Genomic DNA, 27,121 nt, shown 5'->3' on the forward strand with positions numbered 1-27,121 from the left:
ATAACGACTGTACTTTTTAAATTTGTATAATAAAAATTTATTTCCTATAGATAAAGGAAAAATAAAAATAATAATAATAAAAAATATATATTCGGAATATTGTGTAGTTGAGAGATAAGATTTGAGATATTTGTTGTAAAGCTGTCTTGTGCAGCAGGTTTTTGTTTTGTTATCTGCTGAAAAACTCTACTTGGAAATGGATGGAACTAATACAGACTAGTGGACGTAAATCATTGAAATCAATGTGAAATGTTAGGTGTATTTTATCACTTTCGGAAAACTCACTGGGAAGGAGGAGAAGTAGATGAAGAAATTTTCATCAATGATCGTTTGGGTTCACACACTTGACAAAGTTTGTTGAAACAAGGGATATAAAAAAAATATTTTCCCTTAAGCTTGTAGATTAATTACATATGCATAATTTGATTTACAATTATCTCACCTTTTTTTTTTTTGCTAGTCATTAACAAATACCACTAAGCTTTTGTTTTCTTTCTCCAACTGAAAGGTAAATTTCAATTAACCGAGAATGTTTTCTATTCATCATTCAGTACATATGACCTTAACTTATTTATCTAAATTCTTGCCATTAGACTACTTGAATTATTTATCTCTCACAGCTTACTTTTATTTTTCAATTTATGCAAATTGTATTTCACTTAAATCTCTTGCAACTCTTTTTCTATTTGTAAAAACTATATATAGTCAACTGATCAAAACAAGTTTGAGTAGAACTAACACACCGTCAAGGGCCAATAAATCCTGCTAACAGAGGTAAGATTTTGCCCTAAGTATATAGATTAAGTTAGTAAAATTAACTTGTCTTGAAATCATCATTCCTTGTGTCTGAGAGTCACAATTACTGACAGGATGTTTTCCTTTTCCATTGGAAAAAGGTACTTCCATTAACTGAAAGGTTTTTTTTTATGTATATTATTCAGCACCTCATAACCAATCTTATTTAATGAATATAAAAGCTTAGCATACTCACAGAATCTATCTGAAGATTATTAATACAGTTCAGCCAGCTGGCACTTGCAAGCAACTATGACTTGGTAACATGTAGCATGCTTATGCCACTTGTTTTATTGAGCAGAAGCATTCTCCTGAGCAGACATTACCCATGACCAAGTGGCACATCTTAGATAGAACAGCTACAGAGAGATAGAGCTATAGCAGAACCCAACTGACAATCATTCACAGCTGAGTATAACAGAACAACATGAAAGTGCCATGAAGAAAGACGCAAAGTGCTTCCATGACTAGGAACTGAAACCACAGATTTATGACCATGAGCCGAACACCATGAAACTAGAACAAGTGCCTTCACAAAAACAAACAAAAAAATTAATATTTATGAAAATAAACAGTTAGCTGAAGAAAATATAAATATTTAGCTTAGAGATTCAGTTTAACTGTGTGATAGAATGTGTTGTCAAATATAACAATGTTGTGTTTATTCTCTTGCATACATAAAATGTTACTCTAACAATAGCATTCAGCATAAACTGTTAGACTAATGATATGATCACATAAAAACATTATTTCAATGACAAATTATAGGTTTCCAGTGAAACACCCCAACAGCTGACCCCTGCAACTGTGCAAGTGATTTGGAAATGAAAGTGAGGTGTGAATCTAATTTCTTTATAGATAGCAATATGAATGCCACATTAATGGCCCAAATATGAATACCAATCTGCTAGAAATAGTAACCAAATCTATTTCAGGTTATGCCATAAAGTTTTAATATATAAGAAAAAAGGAGAAATGGAAAATACAATGAACAAAGTAGTCCCTGACATAAAAAGACAAGATATTTGGGAGTGGAATGTCTTTGAAGATGAGGTCTATTCTATGAAGGTAGTCATGGGTTTAAATAATAATAAAGTTATATTGGAAATAATTAATATATCACGTGTGTGTGTGTGTGTGTGTGTGTGTGTGTGTGTCTATAAATGGACACACACACGAGAGAAAGAGGCTGCGTTGCTTTTAATATCAGGTATGTCAGACAGACATCAGGCAGGATCTGGCCCACAGTAATGCTTGTTGCAACTCCAGGATCACTGTTAGGATGTTTCCAGAGTCAGAGTGTGACTAAAATTGTGATTAACACAGATTCCAGCTTCAATTAGTCAAATCAGTGTACCTTGGGCAATCTTTAATTATCTCAATTAATAATAAAGAACTTTATACATTACTACATGTAAAGAAGTGATCTACTTCTTCACTTTAACTGATGATGAATGCCAAACTAAAGGAATATTCCACTGCCCCAAATTTATATATATCTTGTGAAGGCATGTTGTTAGAGTGATCGTAACGCCATGTGCTTGATTCCCAGTGGCATGCAGATGAGCAAAACATTTTATTTCATGCTGATCCAGTCCACTTAGCTGGCAAAAATGAATTGTACCTGCAATTCATTCTGTGTCACACTGAATCTCCCTGAGAACTAATGTTAAGGGCACACATCTCAGCAACTTGCAAGTTAATTTCATGAGTCGGCTGTTCCATTGGTCGGATCAACTGGAACCCTTGTTGTTGTAACTGACAGGGTGCCAGTTTTATTTATATATATATATATATATATATATATATATATGCATTTTTAATTGGACTTACATTTTGAGTCTCAAGCTTTCAATATTTGCCTTTTGCAAGTATTGGACCATTAAGCATACAGCTACATTACTAGTTCCTTAAATAGTGTGTAGTCTATCCATAACATACACTGATATATGATGCTCATGTTTTTCCGATTAGACCTACTCAGATGTAAGCCACTCAGTTGCACCGATACAGTAGCTTGTATGTTATCACTCAACTTGCTAGAAAGAGCAACCAAGTTTCCTTTAAATCACATGTTAGACTGTTAAAAAACGAAATTGAACACAGATAATATAACCCTAGAGAAGCCCTAAAAAGATGGTCATAGCTCAAATGTATTTGATGGACCCATCAAGTGCGCCTTGGGGTGAAACAACAAAACATTCATGAGTAATGATGGAGAACATCTTAGATATACAGTCAATAGCCTTTAATATTGTTAAAAGTAGGATGCATTTTCCATTCCATTAGTCATGCACTTATAATCACACATACACACACACATACTTTTCAAATGCTGTATTTTAAGTGAAGAAATTGCTAAACACTAAAATTAGGATTGCTAAATTCAGCCAAACTATTGTTTATTAAAGAAAAAGTATTCAAACATACACGAAATATGAATGCAGGAAATGAAGAATAAAAATTTGATTTATACATTTAAAATGAGTTTGATAGTCAAGAAATATTCAGAATGTCATCAAGAGAGAAAGAGAGAGATTACAAGAATTCCTTTAAAGTTTACAAGAGAATATCAATTTAAAATTAATACAATAATGTGTTAAATAAATCAAAATAAATAAATAAATGAATAACAACAAATACAGCAATAATAAAACCAAAAATCCAACAGCATTAAACCAGCAAGATGAATATGGTAATAATTGTATGTCATTAATAAAATCATGGAATTTCAATAATCCATGAACAAAAGTTTCTATATTTAGAAAATAATCTTTCATTGAAAGATTAGTCGTTATAGCTGATAGGCAAACCTGGTTTCTTGATTGGAATATCATTCACAAGAATAATAAACAGAACTTTCCAGGAAAAATAATTTATTAAATATAGCAGAGTGAAAACAATAAACAAAGGAAGTATTTCAAAAGCAGAACATCAGGCATTTTCATTTTATAAATCGCTGACTATTCGAATCAATTAGAATATCAAAGCTAATTAATAAATCAGTTTTTAGTACGAGTTTTAATAAATATTTTCAAATAAATAAATAATAAATTACACTTTTCAAGAAGGTTTCCTATTTAGCAGTAATGGCAGCAACTAATCATCCACATCATAAAACATGCCATACAAATGAGTGATGAAATATCCTTGTTTCAAACACTGGTGTGGTGAAATATAAAGGGAAGCTAATTCATTTTGGGGTTTATATGGACACTTTTAGTGGAAAACAACTGGGGTTACAATAACTTTGTTTCTCTTTTGTTCACAGAAGTATTTCTGCTGAAATACTTGCTTTTCATTTTGTCAACCAACACCTCTCCAGATTGATTAAAGGTTTGAACCGCTTCAGTAAGATTTACCCCTGGAAGTGTAAAGTAGTTCAACTGTACTAATTTTTTTATCAATCTAACCCTTTAATTTTGGAAATCAGATATATCCACTCAAAATTTCACTACCCTCAACTGCAGAAAACAGTTTTATATACCAATCTATCTTTTGCTGAGGAATGTCATATTTGAAATTAGTTGACATCAGTCATATTTAGTAGATATTTAACATAATTACTGGAACAACCACGAAATTTAATTTGAAATTTAAAAAAAGTTAATATCTATATTTTTTTTTGACTGTCTCACGTAAATAAACATGAAGCAGTTAGGCCACTCAGCATCAGAGAAGTGTAAACTAGAAATGATAACTGCGTGAAATGGTGAGCCAACCAAAAAACTATACCATTGTTTCACCTGTTCGATGTATCTGCTATCTGTCTTTTAACATATTCCTTGCGATCAAGCCTTAGAGTTTTTACAAAGTCTAGCATCAATAAATACAAGCTGGCTACAGTAAAAACACTGGTTGAACAACTAACTATATTTGAGCAGTTGCCTCAAAGCCATAGTATTTCTGTAGTAGAACTATCTGAAGTTGGTCAGCAAAAACAATGAATTGCGTCTTGGAAAACTGTGTAAGTATGTAAAATGGGATACAAACAATCCATATACATAGAGGCTATTAAAACAAAATAAATAAATAAAATAAGTAAATAAGTTTAGAAACTATGAAGCATGAGCCTCCACTTTAAATTTCCATTCATAGTTCTAGCATTACTTCTCTTTTGCTATATGTAAATCTTCACCTGGGTCTAGCTATTTGCAGTTAAGATTTATCATCAGGTGCTAGCAAATCATTTATAAAATCAATTATGCAAATAATAAAGAAATAGATGTTATCTTATCTTGACATTTGTTTCCATCTTGATACAGATAGTTAATGTATTCTCAAATAAAATAACAAAAGACCAAGTTAATGAGATAAAAACTGATAAGTAAAAATAATGTAATGATTTTGGAAGAGACAAAAAAAACAACAAAACACAAAAAGCAAAACAGACAAATAAACAATTAGAAAACTACTTTAAGATATCAGCATTCTGAAGAGATGATAAAATGTTGAAAGCTTTTTGACTTTTTGTTGATAGAGAAATTCTTAATGTAAAATTTTAGTAGAAACAATTTTCAAAGATTTCAGCTATGTCGGAATGGAATAATAACATTTTAAAATGAACTTTGAGTGGGATCTAAGACAGACAGATACACTATGACATAATTTAACATTTCACTCTCACCTCAGTAGAAGTCATTAGACAGATGAAATGATACCTTTGTTCTCAACAATGATTGATTTTTCCTATCTTACAACACGATTCATCTAATGGCATCATAGACATATAAAAGTATTTGAAGAAGTGTGTTCATAAATTAAAGCTATTGGTACTGATGCCAATTTTACTTTTGATCACAACTGATCATTTAGATAAAATACCCAAAAGAAACAATATCATGTAATACATACAAGAACAAGTTCTTTTTCTTTCTCTTTTATATAAGATTTGAAATACAACCTGCTTTTTAATAGTTTTTCTACTGACCAAATCCATTTTTGGAGAAATATTTTGCAAGATGAGAAAGTAAAACAAATTTTTCCAAAGTAAACACTAAAACATGTTTTTAATAAAAATTAAATTTAACTGAAACTCCTAAGGAAATGAAAGTAAACAAAACAGAAAAATCAAAATAGTAACTAATAGTGATGAAATTTCCTCGAAATTACAAATAACAAGTTCATTTATGTAATGATATAATAATAATAATAATAATAATAATAATGATAATAAATAATGATGATGATGATAGTAATAATGATAATAATAATAATGTAACCTAATTCCCCACAAAAAAATATACCTTTTAAAATGCGTGTACTTGTACTTAAGCATACTTCTATCTATATATATGCATGTTTATAGAAGTTTATAGTTTACCTTAAGGCAAACACTTCTATTTCATAGATGGAAATATAATCTGAAAAAATTTGTTTTTTTCTCTCAAATAAAAAAAAAACTTCTAAATGATATCAGACGAGATAAGTTAAAAAGACAGATTAAATTAGCTGATCACCAATCTAAAATATTGTAGGTCATACATTATGCATCCCCCTACCATATAACTGAGCTCAAGGTTCCTCCATTTAACATTAATAACTTCAAAAGAATATGAAACTAAATAATGATGATGATAATAATAATAATAATAATAATAATAATAATAATAATAATAATGAAAAGAAGAGGAAAGAGAAGAAGAGGAAGGAAAAGAAGAAGAAGAAGATGAGGATGCAGATGACTTGATGGACAGACGGACACACACACACGCACTATTATTATTCCAAGATTTAATGTAAACATCATCAAAATTTTATATATGCACATATTTTGGCATCTAACTTGTTTGGAAAGGAATTTTGTAATAAATTCATATATATATATATGTATATATATACACACACACATATATGCATACATTTATATATATATATATATATATATATATATAGACACACACACACACATATACATACATGCATATACATACAATATACTCACACATACATACAAGTATGTAGTGTATACATTCATATATTATGTATATCAGTGTGTGAGTGTATGTGTTCATATATCATTATATATACATAATAATACATATGATACATATAATACATACATAATAATACATAATAATACATACATAAACTGATACTGATAAAGGATATTCTATAATGACCAGATAACAACAAACTAAACTTCCTTTAACTTTTATCTTAAAAATATTCAAACATGTATTCCTATATTTCAAAGAGAAAACAAACACACACACACACACACACACAAGTCCGCACACACACAAGTCCACACACACACACACATCTAAGTTTTCCTAAATCTATGTAGCCGAATGTGAATGATTATAAGAACCGTTTATGAGAACTTCGAACACTAATATCTTGCCAAAAAGTAAAAGTAATTTATGAAACAAAAATTTATTTTTAGATAATAATTTATCTGTAGGTAGAAAGCAATTTCTATATCAAGTGTGCAAGTTGATAAACAATAAATGTTAACGTTATCAATCATCTCAATTAGAGGTGAGAGCAAACATAAATTTCCTTACACTCTCTAACAGTAGAGAATATTCGGCTGGGGGAATGGGGGCAGGGGAGGAGAAAAAAAAACAAAAAAAAAACAAAGAAAAAAGTTAGGAGTAATAATTCTAATAATTGATGTTTGTTAATGATTGTAATTAGTGAATGAAAATGATCAAAGCTACCCTGCAAATAAGTGAATTAAATAGCAAGCAGCAACTCAAAGTAAAAACAAATATCTTTTATTACAAGACTAATATGGGAAATAAAATGACATTCTTATTGTTTGTGCAAAGTGAAAAGGAAAGTAAACGGCTCGATCATAATTTGATGAGAGAGAATAGCCAAGATTTGTTAGAGACGAGATAGAGATTAAAATAGCTCTGTAGTCTCTCACAAGTTGCAAACAAAAATCGATATTGTGGAATTAGTTTCTGCTTGTGCTGCTGCCACAATTCAGTCTAGTTACTATCAATTTCAGTGAATGGAACTGACATGCACTCAAAGACAGTCTGAGGCTTGTCTGGATTACAATGAAGTCAATATATTGAGAGATACTTTAGTACAGTTGTGGGCAAACAGCAGTGGGTGAAAAAGTGAGAAAGAGACGGATGGAATTTGTTTTGGTCTTTGAAGGGTAACTAAACAGAAATCGTAATAGGAAATCTATGAATTTATAAAGGGAAATATCTAGGGAAAAACAATAGGAAAACACACATACACACACACAAAATAAAAAGATAAAGACAAAACAGAAACATGTTATTTTACAGTGCAACTAACTTTCATTGAAACCTAATGAATAGGCAGTAATTCCACTTGTATTATGTTACAACCACTACAGTAGCTGTAACATAGTAAGTAGAATAATTCATTTCCCATTTGAAATTTTAGTTCGGTATTCCATTAGAATGTATGAGTAAAATTATTTGGGAAAAAAATAAATGAACCACTTACTTATATTCAATATTATTACTGTAATCAATGAATTTATCTGCATGTTACTCATAAATGTTGAAACTGAATATTTTGTTCTTTTTTCTTTGCAGAAGTAATAAATATAATGAATATAGATATTTTAAACTCAATATAATATTGGGAAAATCAATAACCCAAATTAACAATGTATATGTTACAATGTTTTAAAGGGTTTAATATATATTTAAGAAAAAAAAAAAAAAAAAAAAAAAAAAAAAAAAACCTAACATTAACCTCAAGGACAAGTTTCTTTCTAATAATTATTAAAACAGTCAGCATTAGAATTTTAAAATGTTAAAATTTAAAATGAAATATTAAACAGAATATCAGACATATGTAGTAACACAAATATTAAACCCAGAGAATAACTTTAAATAATTTTATATATATATATATATATATATATATATATATTTCAGTGGATAAAATATTTAAAATCAGATACTTTCAAAGTAATTATAACAATTGCCACAGATAACTTGAGTGGTTAGTATTAGTGAAGGAGGCTATGCAAGCTAACAGTGACCACTACATATATGTCAATATACAACAATAGATGTAAAACTAAAACAAAAAAATCTATAAAAGATAGAGCATAGCAATAACGAAAACTAGAGAAGTACAATCTTTTAGCTGTGAATTATTTAAATGCAGCAAAAGAGACAAAATTATAACCCACAGCATGCTGTATCATCTTAACTGTTTAGGTTATAATGAAGTTAATGAATAAAAATATATTTTCTTACATTATAAATCACATTTCTAAAATGAACAGATGCAAAAGAAATGGACTATAAGTTCACATGAAAACAAAAATTTAATTCTCGTACCCCAACATGGATTTCAAAATTCTCTCCATTTATACCTTACATATTTTCAAAAATTCACTTGTTCTAATTGATTTTACCTATTAATCTAGACATATTTCTATTAACAAGATTAAAGAAAAATTAATATATATCCATGAACACACACACACACACACACACACTATATATATATATATATATATAAGTATCATCATTTTTAAATCCATGAACACACACACACACACAATATATATATATATAAGTATCATCATTTTGAAATCCATGAACACACACACAATATATATATATATATATATATATATATATATATATATATCATCATTTTTAAATCCATGAACACACACACACACACACACAATATATATATATAAGTATCATCATTTTTAAATCCATTTTTTTCATTAAGTTCTGTGTTGGAGAAATCTGTAAAATCACTTCATTGTAATTTGTTTTGATGCAGACTCATTTTTACATTTATGTACAATGTTGCTTACTGATCTAAAACAAAGTTTGCAATCAACTCTACCATTATTAAAGTCTTCTAATTAGTGTGACAGGTTTCAAATCTTAAGGCCTGAAACTATCAGATCAACTTAAAGATGGTCACCAAGTGAATTATCCACTTCCATTAGGCCTGATGCATTAACTATATAATAGAGCCTGATGGCTCAGAGCAAAGTGTTAAGCTAAAATATATAGCTGGCATGCTGCTTAATAATCTCTAGATTTTAGTATCAAGTGCAGCCATAGCCAACAAGGTTTTCCACTCTTCTAGGTTTCATAGAATAACAGCTATTTGAAATGACAGGTTGATAGTCAAACCCTATAGTGTGTAAATGAGTGTAGCTCTTATGTCAGCATTTAGTGCTCAGTTGGTTATTCCTACACAGCAGTTTACCCAATCAAATTAGACAGACAGATAGGCAAATGGATGGATAGATGGACGGATGGATATACTTTAATAATTATAAAAAGATTAAATGAAATAGTGAGGGAACTTATATGCAGCGACTTGGCTTGTTTGAAATAGCAGTTAAATCTCACTCAAATTCCACCTACTATCTAAAGAAAAAAAGAAGAAAAAGGAAACAGAGGATAATGCAATTTTATTGTATCTGAAAGAAAGATAAAGTAATCACTGCTAAAGCACTTTTGATTATAAGTCTCATCAATCAAAGATGGACCTAGGGCCTTAAACCTCAACAAGAATACATGTCAAAACTTATCAATTAGGAAAGTTAATCAGTGCCAGGTTTGTAATAGCATTTAGCTATATAGAAATTTGAAGGAGTCTGGGAAAATTCTGTTTGGGTTAACCAACTGCTTCTAATATAAGCAAAACGCCACAAATGTGAAGGAGGAAGGATTTAGTCAGTTTGTTCACCCCTTGAAAAATGGAAAGTAAAGTTGTCCATGGCAGGATTTGAATTTGAGGTTAAGTAAAGACACCCATTTACCATTTCATCAAAATGCAACACTAGCAGAGGAAAGTTTGGATATTCTTTTACTTGTTTCAGTAATTTGACTGTGGTCATGCTGGAGCACTGCCTTTAGTTGAACAAATGACCCCAGGACTTACTCTTTGTAAGACTAGTACTTATTCTATTGGTCCCTTTTGCTGACCCACTAAGTTACAGAGACGTAAACAAACCAACATCAGTTGTCAAGTGATGGTGTTGGGGACAAATACAGACACATACACACACATATATATAGACAATGGGCTTCTTTCAGTTTCCATCAACCAAATCCACTCACAAGGCTTTGGTCAGCCTGAGGCCATGGAAGACACTTGCCCAACCTGGAACCATGTGGTTGGGAAGCAAGCTTCTTACCACAGCCACACCTGCGCCTAGGGAACAAAAACATTCAGAAATAAAACAAAAAAGATAAAAGACTACATATAATGTACATTACAACTTTAAGAGAACTAAAGAAAATAAAAAATAAAAATAATGTCTTTCAATGTGGAGCCCAAGACTTTGCTCAACTTATTCCACTGAGCTGAGAAAATTGTAGCCCTGAGCTAATGCTTAAGCATCTGTTACATTATTTTGTCCAAAATATTAAATACAGCTATATTTTCTGATGTAGTTGAATAATTTGTATCAATGACCATATCTGCATGACTAGCAATGGTTCTTTCATCGATAACAGGCTGTATATTTTCCTAGCTCCTTCACCTGCTTACTTTAATAAGATTTCACACCAAACGAGGGCAATTCAACCATAAACCAGCACCTTTCAACTAATATACGTTGTCCCTCAATTACCAGCGTTCAACAATGTAAATGAAATAAATAACAGCAGCAACGGTATATCCATCTTTCCAACTACTTTGACTTGAGAAACAGTTTAGAAAAGAAAATAGCTTATGAAACACAATTATAAAATGTGTTAACTATTCAAGGTAAAAAAAAAAAAACCCAAAAAACCCACATTACCAATGGTAATGCTCCAATTAAATCTTAATAATGACAACTGGAACTTTCTGAAGAACTAAAGGGTGACCAATTCAGTTAATGACACCTCTTAATGGGCAACGTGAGCAACTAATTGTACAGTTGCCACTTTATATACTTTGCACTGCAACAAACGTGTTATATTATGGGCTTTCACTTCATATTCTCAGTTTGGGAATTTATTCAAATAACCCATTCATGGTATTTAAATCTCTTCAACAAAAGAGTAAAAACTAATTCTCCTTTCACTAACTTTATAAAAACAGACAAAAATAAATTAACTAGATACTTTCCCTTATGAAACGATCGAGTGACTTCATCAAATATTCTATGCAAAAGTAGCTTCAAAGTTTCCTGACTTTCTTTTCTGTGATTACTAACTGATCAAATTAAAAATCAATACACTGGTTTCCATTTCACGTGGAACTTATTCAGCTTTTATTTATTTTTATTTTTGTTTTCCCGATTTTATTATTATGTGATTTAATAAGAAAATGATAAAATGAAACTTTCTCTCAAGGTGTCCATAAATATGCTTGTATCCATTTCTTAAATAAGATTAAGTAGAATCTGGAGGTGAAGTCAGTTGTGGTTAATGTACTGGATTTCTTTCTGACGACTAATGTATTGTTTTATATCAGTAAGAGGAGAAGAAAGAATAAAAATTACCGAGATTGTTGATCATAAATGAGCTCTAGAAGGCACCTACTGTACATTTACATTATTTTCTACAATGACAGCGCAAAAAAAAAAGATAAAAATAAATAAATAAATGCTGCCCATAACTGTGTAATAATAACTATAATATATGGTTTATTAGGGAACTGAGGTGAATTATATATTCCTACATTGAAATCCCTCAAATAAAGAAGATGATGATGATAATAATAATGATAATAATAATAATAATAATAATAATAATAATAATAATCATGATCATGATAATTTCAAATTTTAGCACAAGGCCAGCAAGTTTGGGGGAGGCAGTAAGTTGATTACATTGATCCAAGTGCTCAACTGGTACTTATTTTATCAATTTGGAAAGGATGATGGCATCTCAGTGGCTATAAAGCTGGATGATGATGATGATGAAGAAAAAAAAGAAAAGACTCTGACAATCAGTAACTTCAGATTTTCAGGTAGTTGGAACTGTACCCATTGACCATAGTGACATTTGAAAATATCTTCAGTCCTGCTAAGTTCGAATTAGTCAGCAGCTGGAGGGAATATGATTTGTAATCCATTGTTGATAATTACATCAGTTCTTTATGGGGTTGAGAATCACCCAACTCCAGCTGAATTATATCACACAGCTGTAGACAGGTAGGATAGAAGGTGTAGTTTTCTACTTTAGGGTAGCAAAGAAAAAAATGAGTTGACAATCTTAAGCTTCAGTCCTCTGTTGGACTACAGAAAATGTACTATGAATATGCCTTTTTGTAAAACCTACAGAGCTAGCCTCCTGAAAATACACATCTCTAATTAGTTAATCTAAAGCAACCGACTATGTTCGTCACAACTACAGGAGCCTAATGGAATATCAATTGATTAATTAGCAATGTCGATTAATAACTTTGCTGAGGTAACAACAAGCCTCCCATTGTATTCCATTAATGTGTTTTTCTTTTTTTAATTACAATACTATTTTCTTTATATGTGAAACAGACTGGACCATCTTATCTATATTATTTCTGTACTCTATATTTTTTTCCAACAAGTAACACTCAATAAAATTCCACAGATGAAGGATACCTCCTATTTTAAATTGCATAGATTATTGTAATTTAATTTCAAAGCATTACTTAATCTTATGAATACATTAAATGAATGTATGCAAAAATCAGACAAACTTGGTAACTTGTAAAATATATCAACTCATCTGGATGCAGAAGGAAGGATACAGAAAAACTATGATTTTTATACATCTTAGCTGCTTGTGATTTTAACTCCCAATAACATTTTGTCATCATCCAATGCTTACTTACACTTCACATTTTCAATAAAGTCTGGCATACTTTAATTATTTTTCTCTGCTGAAATTTTTGTGAGAATATTCTTTGTCAGACTAGGTGAAAATGTAAAGACTCATAAAAGATTGGACACAAAGTTGGTCCTTGGCAATTTCTTACTTGTAACATGAATGAGAAAAGCAAGACACATTGAATACTATTTTTCACTTGCAAAGACTTCTCAACATTGAACAGCTAGAGTGAATACAAGTTAAAGTCACTTTAATTGCAGACATTGCTTTTAGCAAATATCACAAACTACAGTTCTTCAATAACCATTATCCTGCTTTTGTTCTAACACTCTGTTATTGTTGTTGTTTTCTACATTTATGGCCATTGGTTAGAATGCTTTGCTATCCATATTCACTCGGCATGCAATGATGCTTATACAATGAACATCTAATCTGTCTCTTTTGTTGTTTTGACACATCTACAAATGTAGTCTTCACAGAAATTCTTTTTCTTTAACTCACATGGAGACAGAATGCAATGATTCCATTTCAAAATATCATGCCATACATTAAAGAAAACAAAAAAAAAAAATCCTTTCTTTTCAACTACACCAATATGGAGAACTGAAGTGTATAGATATATATCTCTTCTTTATCCTACATTTGAAGAGAAGATTTTTTTTTCTTTTTAATGGAAAAAAAATGAGAATAGAAGATAATAGCATTTCATATGTATCACAGAATATAGAAATATTATAATATAGAAACTAAAACTAAAACGCATAAGTATCATTGATCAAAATCCAATTTCTGACACTAAAAGCAATATGTTAGTATTATTTCAGAATGCTCCATTCTAAATATATCTCTATCCCAAACAAGAACCAATTATTTTGCTTTGATGGCTATATTAGGCATGCTGCTGACTATGACTAAAATATACAATGCTATTGCTTTTAATAATATAATTTAAGCCAACAGACAAACCTATTGGAGAGCGATGACTTATTTATCTAAAAATCTGATTATATAAAATAAATAGATCTGTTTGTGAAAATAATTATTTTCGCAGAATAATTATTTATAATTTCAATTATATGTCCATCACAAACTAGCCATATATTTTGATACCTTAGCTACTGGAGATAATTTACTTAATTTATGAATAAAACAGCCAATACCAAGTCAGGCAGCAATATATTACAAAAAAAAGAAAGAAAAGAAAAGAAAAGAAAAGGTAAAAAAAGAAAAAAATATTTGAGATAATTCTAATATTTTTATCACTAAATCCTTCGCACCACTAAATCAGTAATTACAGAAGAGCAAAAACAGTATTAAAACAAATTAAAGAACCTTGAGTTGATATAGAAGTGTAATTCAGTTGACTTTCTGAAAAAATTACTGATTCGTTCTATAGGCACACAGCCGTGAGGAGTCAAACTAGGAGGTTGTAATATTTGTGTTTTTTCCAAGATTACAAGTAGAATAAATGAAAGTGAATTACTTCAACCAGAACTACTGTAGTTTATCTCCGGCTATATTATACGGAATTTACTTAAGTTGTAACTGACTAAATGCTATCCTTCATTCAAAAACTTTTCAAATCTCAATTTTTTTTTTCTTTCTCTTTTCGTTATAATGTTAACATTTGAAATGAAGATATAAGCTTGCAGCTAATGCACTCTTAAGTTAAATAAAACCGTCTGTTGGTTCTAACTTTAAAATGTTGCTTTTAAATAACAGAAAAGGGAGAATGTAATGTTTCCAAAAATGAATGTAGATCAATTTTCTATTGCATTACTTAAGTGAAAAAACAATAATTAGTCATAATACTGTCAACAAGACAAGCAGAGAATGTTTGGCAATGAAATAAAGGCAGTGGTTTAATGTGTGCTGTATGGCTATTATCCAGAAACTTTAAAACAGTTTGAACAGGCAATACTCTTGATATAAAAAACTTATTTTATCAATGTTGTAACCAGTGATTTTGTTTTTAATTTTATTTTTAAGTGAATTAGGAAACATTTTTTGAACCTTAAATCTTGGCAGTCGGCTTTCAGCTCTCTATTCTACTTTGTCAATTGATTCTTGTTTATTCAAACAAAAAAGACAATAACCAATACCTAAGCAACATTTCACAAAAATAATAGCATAAAGTCTGTTTGTTATCTACTCTGCTTTAGACATATTTATATCAAAAAATTCTCTGCCAGATCTCCTGTTTCATTTATTTATTTTTGGATCAAAAAGTTCTTTAAACATGAGTAGCTACTGATTGTATACACAGCTTTCATGTTCCTCATGAAGTCCTGCTCAAATTACCAGGAATAGTCTTACATTAGATGTAATGTAGAGACCATTGTTGTGATGAGTTTTCTGCTGTTATTTGTATCAAGGCCCTATGAATTCACGAAATGATACTCACTCAAACATACTTGACACACCTGTTATTACGTACTGGTCACTGATGTGTATTCCTTAAATTGTATTTTAAATACTTTTGCTAAAAACTACCTCCAATATCCATCTTTCCATGTGATATTAATTCTAATATTAACTCTACTAACTTTAACTCAATCCTTCTGGTTGAGGAAGGGTGTATAGGGCAAAGAAATATTTTTGTTTTAAAAATTAATACAACTTGATACTATCATATATGCTTTGAAATTCATATATATATATATATATATATATATATATATATATACACACACACACACACACATACATGAAACTTTTGTGAATTATTTTGTGAAGTGCAAGTTAAAAACCAGACTAATTACTATAGCTAATAAATATTTTTAATGTAAATATTTCTTTTTAAGAATTGCAGTTATGGTTGAGGAAGGCTATACAGGACAAAGGAATTCTTTTTTCCTTTTTCAATAAATATAACTTGATGCTATGATATATATTTTCAAATTCATATAAATCAAATATATTTAATTTTAAGAATAGAAATAGTCTTGGAATGCAAGATTTTTATGGACTGTTATGTTCTTAAAGTTGTCCATGAATTAAACTACAGAATCTTCTAAGTTATAAAAAATTATGAATTTCATGTGTGCTAGATTAAAGTTTCATTCTATTTAAAAATGATTTTGCTGTATCAAGTAATACAGTAAAAAGAGTATAACCAAATGTTAAATAAAAAAGAGTATTTTCTGAATTCATTATAAGATACAGTACTTTGATATATCAGTCCAGATCAGAGGGAGATTGTGTAAGTAATATTTCAGGGAATGCTAGTTATTTGAAAAATGGCAATAGAAAAGATGGCATTACAAGCATCACAGTAAATCTGATTAAGAAAAGTAGATCTTTGATAATTCATAGAAAAAAGTAAAATTATTATTACCTTTTTAAAACATCAATATTATTTTTGATGTTTTGATATTATAAGTTTTTTTCCTATTTCCTTAATATAAACCAATGTGATAATTTTACACTGTTAATATATAAAATCCTCCCAATATATTTTTGACTTATCTTACATTCTATTTCTTTAGCTGTGGTGAATTCTAGACATTCTGGAGTACAACTTAAGTTCCACAAAAATTTTCTTATATGAAATACCATTTCAGTCTTGTTTATTTAGCATCTCCTTCTGCTTTGGAAATTAGCATGAATATTTATATGTATTATCTTCATGTAACATTCCTGTGAGCAGGTGTGGGTTAGGTGTTAACAGGTCAGATTTAAACCAAGTTATCACTAATTCTTTCTCCATATTCTAATGGTTGGTATGAGAGGGGGCACAACAGCAGCAAAGATATATGTGTCAATTACAAATGCTCTTGTATTCAAATATTAACATAGGTTTTCTGATAATGTGACAGTTGTAGCCAAACAGATGAATGGAATCCATGCCAACATTGGAAAGAAAAAAAAAAAAAGGATGCTAAACAAAATGATGACAGCATTTAGAAGAAGTAACATGATATACCACCACAGTAAAGTGTACTGTATGACCTTTTACATTTACGATTTTTAATTTTTTTTTTCTTATTTATATTAACACCTACTAAGAATAAAGTATACATTAAAAATATCTTTAGAAATGCTGCCAAATTTTAAAAAGGCTGAAATTCATAAACAATCAGAAGCAATATTTTCTTCTAATAAAACTCGAATAAATAATGTTTCTAGGTGAAATAAAAAGTGAGTGAAACAAAGTTAACAGCCAATGACTAGTCAAGTGACCTGGCTGGCTATTATGACTGAATGATACATGTAGTGTTAAACTCTTACAGTCAGATGAAAGATGTTGGGAATCTAGCCAATCTTGACCAAAGAATATAATGGAACTTGACAGATTCTACGCCAAAATGGATTCAGACACCTAGCAACAACAGATATAGCCTATTTGATACTAACCAGCTTTTTAGTTTTTGGCATGCATTGAAAAATCACTAAAACTGGACATCTTCCGTGTGTTATTGATCTTGGCAACATACCTAAGATGTTCATTGAGACTTTGTTCTAGTCTGAAAAATTAGATCATATACATGTGTGTGTGTGTGTGTGTATGTATGAACACATTTATATTAGTTACTGTTGGCTAACAAAAGGAGTCAGTTCAATCTAGCAAATTAATGGTTTAATTTCGTTTAACTTGATGGGTTAATAATGATTATAATAGTGTTGCAACATTAAGCTTTACATACTACAAAATTAATGTGTTTAGGAACAACCATATGTTTAGCATCAATCTTGAAAGAATGATACCCATCTTCTCTCTCTCTCTCTCTCTCTCTTTCTACCGTTTACAGCTGTACAATTTAGCTCCTGCCAAATGATTAACACTCTTCCTTTCATCTTTAATTCATCAAAGTCTTTTGAAACATAACACCTCAATTTTAGTCAAACTCCTTAGAGCTTTATTCTAAATTTAATTAATCCAGCTGATTGCTTGATATATTCCCTATAGATCATTTTACAGTGGCACCCATTCCATTATGGCTCATCAGTTTGTTAATGTGACTTAGACCTTCAGTTTCACTCAATCTATCATCTGTCTTGTCTTTCCTCCACATGTATCAGATAAATGACAACAGCATTAGCAGTAAACACCAAACATTACTGAACATTCCTGCTCGCCATGCATACCCAAGAGATCAACTTATATCATTCATTAAATCTCTTCCCACTCCATATTTTGTCCCTATTGCCACTATTCCTATTGACAAGTCAATATAACATTTGTAGCAGGGAAAACAAAATTAAAAAGAAAAAACAACTTAGGTATCAATGAAATAAAAACAGTTTTATGAGTGTGTGCTGTTATTTAGTTATTGGGAAGATGAATTCCTTGTTACCTTTGCATTTTACCACTACATCATTTCATGCAAACATAGTGACGGTTAATTTTTGTAATTGCACATACAAAAAAAAAAAAAAAATGACATCCATACAGAAAAAATATGCATATGCATTACTAAGATGTGCACGCACACATACACACACATATGCATGCACACAGAGCTGTGTTAATAAACGTGATTTAACTAAATCATAAAAGGGTATTTAAGTACTTTTGGCAGCATTCCTATTATTAATTATGAGAGAGCGAGAATGAAAAAAGAGAGGAAGAGAGAGAGAGAGAGAGAGAGAGGAAGAGAGAGAGAGAGAGTGAGAGAGAGAGAGAGTGAGTGAGTGTGTGTGTGCAAGCATAATGAAGAGAATAGATAAATTCTAGGGATGCTGTAAGTTATATGATTGGTATTCAAAAGAATGTTAATCTAATTCCCATCTTAAAATACTTGCATTTTCTGTTTATTGGCTTGTGATTTGATAAATTATTCCTAAATAGTTTAAACATTTGTTCAGCAGCCAATATATCTATAACTTAAACACTTATATTATAAGCCAAGAATATAATCTTTAGTGCAAGTAACACCAAAATAACATCTTGGAATATAACATAAGTAAATATATTAATGTTAAACATCCTAATCTTACAGAAATTATAAATTCTTAAACAAATGAGAACTATATTAACATTATTATATTTTCAGAGAATTGTCCCACTCAATCAAATATATGAAAAAAAAAAAAATCTAACTTTTTATTAAATATTTTTTATATTTGTTTTTGTTGGTTTATATGAAATAGATAATGAGTTTTGATACATTCCCAAATTAGCTGAGCAGGTGTTTTAATCCTACTGAATACTCTAATGCAGCAACCTTTTTCAAGAAATGGGCCACACGAGACATGGCTCATCATCAGGTGGGCAGCATTACTTACAAAAAAAAAAAAAACCATTCAGAAAGTCATAAAGGATGCGGTTTTGCCCATGATTCATCTTATGAGCCATTTTCCATTTCTCGGCAAGTTGTATTGAAGTTAAATGTGTAATATTGCTGTGCTCAAGCTTTTAAACTTACCAACTTATTCACAATCTGTGAAACTGCCAGGAACCAAACTTGTGAGATTATTATTTAACATTTTAGCATTCCGATTACTCTATCAAATGTAATATTTATTTATTCAAATTGTTTTTAATTAATCATGCATTATCTCATAGCTTTCAGATTTCAATCATCTGATTGTCTATTTTCAGATTGACATTGTAGTATATGTATGAGAGGCAAGATCTGGCCAATTTGAAAATGTAACAGGTAGAATATTTGGACCAGATGTGCCCAGTTTGAATGCTGATGGGTGAAAGCTCTTCGCCATGCTAAGGAATTACCTTCTATTAACACAATAAGAAGAAAAAGTTTGGCAACTTAATAAACAATTATATAAAGACCCCATTCAGTCATGAATGACCATGGGATAGCACCAAGAAAGTTACCTCCCAAGGCATAAGTCCAGGCAAGGTTGTTTATGGAAGACCAGCAGTCACCCATGCATACCAGCCTCCTTTCTCCATGCCACTGATGTTATCCAAGGGAAAGGCAAAGGCTGATACAGCTTGGCACCCGTGATGTCACAACTCATTTCTACAGCTGAGTGAACTGGAGCTACATGAAATAAAGTATCTTGCTCAAGAACACAAGACACAGCCCAGTCCAGGAATCACTACATCATGATTGTGACTTGAACTCTCTATATCATGATTGCAAGCCCAATGCTGTAACCAATGAGCCAGGTGCCTTCACATATAAGGCCCTGAATTAGCAGCTAAATAAAAACTAAAGTTCTATCAAATCCTTGTGAAATACCAAGATGATTTTTTCTTTCTTTGTTTTAAGCTGCCAAAGAACTATCTTTCTTAACCCATTTTATTACCACCATCCAACTGAGACTCCACCCAGGTCATAGGATACAAAACTTTCAGCATTGAAGTGTGTCTATTTAAAGTGGAAGCAACTCTATCATAATTTTAATAAGAACCTTTTGTTTAGTTAGATTTCAAATACCAAATACTTTTACTTCACTAAACCACTCAAAAGTTGTTTTAACTATTTAAAAAAAAAAAAAATTGAAACACATGGGCAGTTTGTTTTATTAGAAATACAGTCCCTCTCTCTCACTGACATGCATGCACACACAGAAGCACAGAGCCACCTGTATATTTAGAAGACAGAAGTGAATTGTGTGATGCTCATGCCTACCTGATTATAATTCAGCAAGTCAACAATACTGTTATTAACTTACGTTTCTACACATCACCTGATTATTTAAACATTTTCTCATTCTATACAATAACTTGTTCAGCAAGATTCAAAATATTGCGGCCAGTGGCTGTTTTAATGCCAAACTTGTCAGGAATTTGGATACCCACTACACCAGTATAATGCAACAGAACATACAACTTGATAATATATCATGAATATTTATAATAAATAAAAGTCAAAACTCATTTGAATAAATAATAAAATAAAACAAAAATAAACTGCTGATCGATAAAGAAAGTGGATGTTGATAATCAGCAAAACTATACAGTAGTATACAATTTCTGCAATTAAACTGTTCATTATAGTGAGCAGATGCAAATTATGAGGATTTAAGTTATACAGTTATAGCAATCTAGTATATTATTATTTTTCTGTTGAGTATGAAATAAATCTAAGTAAATTAATGATAAAATATAAAACTAATATTTACTTAATTGATAGTAAGAAGAAAAACATCAATATTAATTTTTGGTATATTCCATATATAATAGTAGTTGATATTGATTACATTTTTTTCTTGTCCTTCTACAAATCGCAGGCTTTCAAAATCTAAAAAGTGAAAAAACTTAATCCATGTGAAATATTTTGAAACTTAAAGAAATATATATATGTATATATTTATGTAGGAGTTGCTATAAATTCTTATAACAGTTGTCAAACAGAGTAAAAGAAAAAAAAATAAATAAACAGATGGCACAGAAAATTTGAAGTAAATATCTATAAAGACAAAAATTAAAAAAAAAAAAAAAACTTAATTTCACTGAAGTTCACCCAGAAAGATGTCTAATTTTCATTCCTATTTCATCACCATCATCATCATTAATATTGTTTAAAAAAAAAATTTATATGTATTTTTATCAATGCTTGGCAAGGAGTTACATGAATTTGGCAGGTAAATAACAATTAGAAATGATTCCTAAATTCACTGTGAAAGATAGAACTAACCTAGATTTTGATGATTACGCAATAGTAATAAATGTTTAATTTATTGAATAATACTATAATCTAGCTAATTAATTCTACATGCCCACTCCCTTACACACATGCATATTTGGTAATCATTTTATTAATTACCATTCAATTAACAAAAATGGAAGGTTTCCAAAAATGCTAATGACTAAGAAAGTTCTATTTCAGTTATTAACAATACACACACACATACATATATATATATGTATATACATATGATATATACATGTGTGTGTGTATATATATATATATGTATGTATGTATGTATGTATGTATGTATGTGTGTAGAATCACATATTCTAGTGCAGCTTTTAAGCCAAAGTATAAAATCAGCAAATTTCTTATGATTCATAGATGTATTAACAGAGTGGATAAAATGCCAGGTTCCTGGTTTCCTGAACTTGAATTTGAGTATTGCTGCATGTTTTTGCATTGAATTCTTTTGGAAAGCAACTTAATGTGTTTAAGATTTCATTCTATTTATAAGACTGTGATTATTATTACCTCCGCCTTAGTGAAGGCAGAAGTATTGTTTTCAGTTGTGTTCGTTTGTTGGTCCATGAACAAGATATTTCAAGAACTGCTGGATGGATTTGGATGAAACTTTCATGGACGTTTGGCCTCGTGACTGGCACAAACTAATTGAATTTTGGGATTGATCAAGTACCGGACAAAGATTCTGGATTATTTTTCCTGTTTTTTTTTTTTACTTAATTTTTGAGAGTGGTTGGGTTCATTTTTAGTATTCTCGTTTGTGAGAGCAGTCGAGTTTATTTCAGATATTCTCATTTTAAAAATCATCTCTGGCTAATCGATGAAAGGATGTTGGTGTTGTCTTGGCGGAAGTTTGCGCTCACTGAGTGCTCTTGTTATTATTAAAATGCTTCACAGCATTTTGTCTGTCCTTACGTTCTGAGTTTAGATTCCAATGAGTATAACTTTGCCTTTCATCCTTTTAGGATTGATAAAGTAAGTACCATTCGAACACTGGGGTCAATGTAATTGAGACTTAGCCCCTTCCTCGAACCTGTTAGCCTTGTGCCAACGTTTGAAACCATTATTGTTATGAGTTGGTGAGCTGAGCTGGCAGAATCGTTAGCACTCCAGGCAAAGTGCATAGCGCTATTTTGTCTGTCCTTGTGTTCTGAGTTCAAATTCTGCAGAGGTCAACACTGCCTTTCCTCCTTTCAGGGTTGATAAAGTAAGAACCCATTGAGTACTGGTGTCAATGTATTCAGCTTAACCCAACCCCCAAAACTGATGGCTTTGTGCCGAAATTTGAAACTGTTATTATTATTATTATTATTATTATTATTATTAACTAAACTGGAAAAGCACTAAATAAAGAACCTTCTGACAGTTAAGACCATCTACATTCTATGTTTGAATGGTTTAGATGCTGACTTTGCTAATCAACATGTCAGAGGTCAATAAAAGAAGTGTTGGTCAAACTCATGGTATTGGCTAATTCCTTCCTCTTTCTGCCAAATTCCTGACCTTGTGGCTTAATTAGAGAGGTGTATTAAAAGGTATTGAGCAAGCGGAATCATTAGAGCATTGGAATAAATGATCTGCAGCATTTCTTCTCAATATTTACATTCATAGTTCAAATTCTACCAAGGACAACCTTGCCTTTCATCTTTTTAAGGTCAGTTAAATAGAGTAACAAGAACCAGAGTCAATGGTATTAACTAACAGCATCTCCTAAAATTACTGGCTTTAGAAACAAATATTATTATTATTATTATTATTATTATTATTATTATTAAGGCAGCAAGCTAGCAGAATCATTAGCACACCAGGTGAAATGCCAAGCGGTATTTCATCTGCCACTACGTTCTGAGTTCAAATTCCACCGAGGCCGACTTTGCCTTTCATCCTTTCGGGGTCGATGAAATAAGTACCAGCTATGCATTAGGGTCAATGTGATCAACTAGCCCCTGCTTTCCCCCAAGAATTTTCAAGGGCCTGTGCCTAGAGTAGAAACAAATAATAATAATAATAATAATAATTATTATTATTATTATTATAATTAGATAAAATGGTACAGCAGTGAATGAAGTACCTCCCAGCATTCAGTTACGTTCCTTTACATTATGTGTTCAAATCCTGTTGAAGTTGACTTCACCTTACATCCTGCAGCAGTCGATAAAATAAGTACCAGTACGACCACGTGTTTCTGTTAAGAACACGTTGCCACTTTGCATTCCAAGTTCAAAATCCTACTGGTGGTCATCTTCGCCTTTCATTCTTCCAGGAACAATTTAAATAAAGTACCAGTAGCACTGGTTTAATAAACCAATTCACTTCTGCCTCATATTTCTGGCCTTGTGCCTGTCTTAGAAGTTAATGAATAATAAGCATGGCATCTGAGAAATAAGGTATTGCATTCACAACAAATAATGAAATACTTTCCATGGGGTTGAAATGTCTATTAAGAAAAACCATTGCCACCACCAACACTACCATAATCGCCATTGCCTCTATTTGACCACAAACTTTGTTTTTTTTTATCACAAATAAAATGCAAGATAAATTTGGTTTTTGTTTTTTCTTCCCATTATATTTGTAACAGACTTAGCAGAGTGCATACACACACACACACATACACTGTACACTTGCTATAAAACTTGATATCAAAACATTCCAGTGTTTAAATACTGACTGCTTAAGCTGAAATAAGTTGCTGTAATTGTCAAGAACACAGTCAAATAACATTATTATTGGAAATATCAAGTGAAGAAGAAAGAAAGAACCAAAGGAGACAAAAACAGAGAGAGAGAGAGAGAGGAGGGAGAGATAGAGATAGAGAAAGAGAGAGGAGGGACGGAGAAGAGAGAGAGAGAGAGAGAGCTTGATTTTTCTAAAGTTATTTACATTATAAATAAAACTATAATTACAATGAAAAGAAAACACTAACGAATTTAATAGAACACAGTAAAAAAAAAATAAATATAAATATAGTAAGAAAAATATTTATAGTATTTATAGTTATGTCGTGTTAATTATGTATTATAAATATTAACTTTGGGGAAATTAAACTAAGATAATGAAGAAAAATAAATTACTTTCCCTGTCTCAGACATTATTAAATTTTGTGTGTGTGTGCATGTGTGTGTGTGCGTGTGTGCTTGTGTGTGTATGTGTGAATGTGTGAAACAGAGTAATTTACACAACCCTAGGAAACACCTTCAACGTTTGGGAAAATTCTAAGTTGCTCCCCTTTTACCAATAGAATCAAGTTATTTTTCATGCCAAATCTATGAAATATTACAAATAACAGGTTTATTATTTTCTGTATCAAAACATTTAATTAGATTAAATTAAATTAAAAAAACAAAAAGAAAATGGTCCATTTATGCTCTTAACCTACCATCTAAAAAATACTTTATTGATAGAAAGGAAAAAAAAACAAAGAAAAAATATATTCAGTTTATGAGGTCGAAAAATTTTTTTTCAAAAATGTTTAAAATCAAAAGAAATAATAATTAAGCATTATAAATCATATTTCTAAAATTAAATATTAATTTTCAAAACAGTTTTTCATAATATAAAGGTGTATAAATTAAAAATGAATTGAAATTACATTAGCCACCACCACTCCTCATCCAACTCTACATGATATTGCTAAATGAATAATTAAACAAAAACTAAGATTGAAACGTGAAACAAAATAAATGTTTTGGTGATGGGTGTCATTCTTTTCATACTTTGCTTGCTAATTACTTAAAATTAGTGTGAGAATTATTAATTGTTTTAACAAAGTTAAACTTGATTAAAGTTTTCAGGGTAATACCTAATTCCCATATTGGCTTTATTTAAGCCTACTATTCACAATGTTATATATAGGTAATACTTGTAAATTAAGATAAACAATAACAGCAACAAAATAAAAAGAAAAATAAGAAGCTTATAAGAGATAAACTTCCACACATTCTAGTAAGAATGCTTATCTAAGAATAGAAGCTGCTAAAGGGTTACTAAAAGGCTATATAACTAACTGTAAGCGCATGTATGTTTGTGTGCGTATGTATATGTTGCATGCATACATACTATACAACACATGTACCTTCAGCTAAAACTAATTTGCTTGTGACCTCATTTCTTTTGTAACTAGAGTAACTCTGATATGTGGCTGTTTATTACTGATAAACAGTAAGTTTGCAAAGCTGCATACGCATGCAAACAACACAGAATTTTTCTGACAATTGGTAGCTATCATTTCTATGAATCTTTCCCACAGTCGTTGCTCTAATTACTGCATGTATGTAAACCGAAAAGAAAAAAAAAAATTGAATTTTCTACTCATACTTTTTTATGGAACTTGGAGGAAAATAAGTTTGTAATGGAATGTATATCTTACTAAATGTACTGTTCTTATTATTTCATAATAAAGCAGTGTTGTCTTTTTGGTGTGATTACTACAACATAAGCCTAAATAAAGTCTATAAACAGTAGTGTTTATGATAGGAACAAAATGAAAGGAAAAAACTAAAAATATATTAACAGATCATTAAATCTCCACAGAAATAGACTGATCAGGAAACATTGATTACAGAATGAAGTTACTTGAATAAACTGTAACTATAAACTATAAATAACTACAAAATAATAGTAACATACTGTAAATAACTTAGCTTTAAAAATGTTCTTCCAATTTCTAAACATCTTAACCATAAATATAACATTAATTAATTAAATCCCTGCTTTTTTTTTTTCATCATGTTTACTTTTAGTACAAAAAAATCATTTCAAATGAAATGAGACAGAAACTAATTAACAACTCTTAAGTAATGTGTATATAATCACACACACATACATACAAAGTTCACTCATTATACATTTTCTGAAAATCAATTACAATTTTACAATTAAAAAAGAATTATCCTTGCAGACCCAGCTAACTTTAATTTTTTTACAACCATTATTTGTTGTAAACTTCATTAAAATAAACTTTCACCTGAAAATTCCCTCTCCCCCACCTCTCTCTCTCTCTCTGTTTCTCTCTCAGTTTGTATA

The 27,121-nt window shown here is 30.4% G+C and overlaps 1 protein-coding gene across 9 annotated transcripts in view; it reads right to left on the minus strand.

The window, feature by feature from the left end:
* Positions 1-27,121, minus strand: part of LOC106880698 (zinc finger protein 629) — a 411,919-nt gene that overhangs the window by 64,154 nt on the left and 320,644 nt on the right. The window lies entirely within an intron of this gene.

The sequence above is a fragment of the Octopus bimaculoides genome, chromosome 10 (genome assembly GCF_001194135.2).
Source record: "Octopus bimaculoides isolate UCB-OBI-ISO-001 chromosome 10, ASM119413v2, whole genome shotgun sequence".
NCBI lineage: Eukaryota > Metazoa > Mollusca > Cephalopoda > Octopoda > Octopodidae > Octopus > Octopus bimaculoides.